This window comes from Cervus canadensis, chromosome 22, assembly GCF_019320065.1.
Source record: "Cervus canadensis isolate Bull #8, Minnesota chromosome 22, ASM1932006v1, whole genome shotgun sequence".
Classification (NCBI taxonomy): Eukaryota; Metazoa; Chordata; class Mammalia; order Artiodactyla; family Cervidae; genus Cervus; species Cervus canadensis.
The window spans coordinates 38,313,606-38,315,454 of record NC_057407.1 but is presented as its reverse complement, the minus strand read 5'-3'; positions in this window follow the sequence as shown (position 1 = coordinate 38,315,454).

The window sequence follows — 1,849 nt, the reverse complement described above, 5'->3', positions numbered from 1 at the left end:
AATCCTGAAAAAAAATTTTTTTTAATACTTAAGAGCTTTATGATCACAGAAGATATGCTGAACCTTCTATTTAGCAAACTATATTTTGTGGCACACTTTGTGTGCACAGAAAAACTTATAAAGGACTGAAATATGTTCAATGAGCATAAAATTCTGTGGTGGAAAAGGAATAAAGAAGAACATGTTTGAATGTACTTTTATTTTTATTTATTTTCAAATATTTTGGCCACACAGCACAGCAAGTGGGATCTTAGTTCCCTGACCAGGGATCGAACCTGCATCCCCTGCAGTAGAATGGTAGGTAACAAACTTCAATGGTTTTTAGATTTAAATAAATATATTTAAAAGAATAACTTTCAGTGTTGTTTTAAAACATCCCTAAAAAATCAGTTTACGGTGGCTCAGATAGGCTTTCCAAGGACAGAAGCCAGATCTTGGCTTCCATTTGGTCTTCTCGCTAAGCAGGTGTCAAGCTTTGCAAACAAGCAGGAAGTTTCCTTCAAGAATTTGACCAGCCTGCCATGGAAGCTGCCCTTAGCCCTGCTCCACTCACAGCCGGGTTTCCTCACTGTTTCCCGTGATGCAAGAAACCCTAGCCTTGGAAAGGTGGGTACTTGAGGAACACCAAGCTCTTCCAGGAGGGCATTTCTGTCATGTGGAAGCAGTACAGACCCCGAAGTGGCCACACCACCTCCTCACACATCCCCTGCTCAGGCACAGAGGTTGTTCTGAGCTGTAAGGAAAGACCCTCCAGAGGAAAATGAGGAAAACATACTCCTCCCTGGGATCCCTGTTTAAAGGCTGGAGGACTGATCCTTGGTACCAAGCCTGACTTGGTCACGATTACAATGAACATGCACACAGAGGCTGCCGCGCTCCAGGTGGCGCACCTTGCACGTAATAACCCACTGAGTCCACCCTATGCACATGGATTCTTCTTACCATCCCGTGTCACGGATGGGAAAACCGAAACAAGATGGTATAAACTGCATAACTTGGCACAAACCTCATCAGTGGTAGAGCTAGGACGTACCTCAAATGGTGTGGATCTGAGGTCCAAACCTCACCCTGATGCTCTACAGGGGCATCCACACAGGATGCTCTAGTCCACTCGCCCCGCGGCGGGCCGAGGCGGGATCCACGGCTCTTCGGCTGTCCGCAGGTGTACTAGGCCGGCCTCGGCTTGTCAGGCAGACTAGCCCATGGGACTTCACAAACACCCACCCTGCCTTACAGGGGCATGCGTTCTGGTACCAGCAGGCACTTCCCATCTCGAGACTACCCTTCACCCTGTAGCAATTCATGATTTTTATAAAGGCCCATCAATATTGCCAGCACACAGAACTGGCACGGCAGGATCTCACAGGGGCCAAATCAGCAGACTCCTTCTAGACACGGTCATGACTCGGGCAGCAGTAGGTACGGTGGCCACCCCTCCGAAAGCTTCCTGGCTCGCGCTGCCTCTGGACCGTGAATCCCATGTTAACCTGTAAGAAGCTGGGAGAAAGGAACTGCTCTGCTTAAGATAACAGAGAGAACTGCTTCCAGGCTCTAGAGAGACTTGGATAAATGGCACCAAGAATTGCGAGTGAATCAGTGCCTGGGAGAAAGAGGCCAAGGTGAAGAGGGTAGGGACGGGACAAAGGTCATCAGAAGTGGCTCTGACCCATATGTGAAGGACGGGTAAATCACGGCGTGGCAGACAAACTGCAGTGGTATTACTCAGGGCTGAGCTGTAAAAAAACAACATAAGGTTTTTATTCATCCAGTTTTATGTTTCCCTTAAAGACTGTGCTCCATATAATGTGCATATGTGAGTACATAAAACAGAAACAAAATGACAACTCAA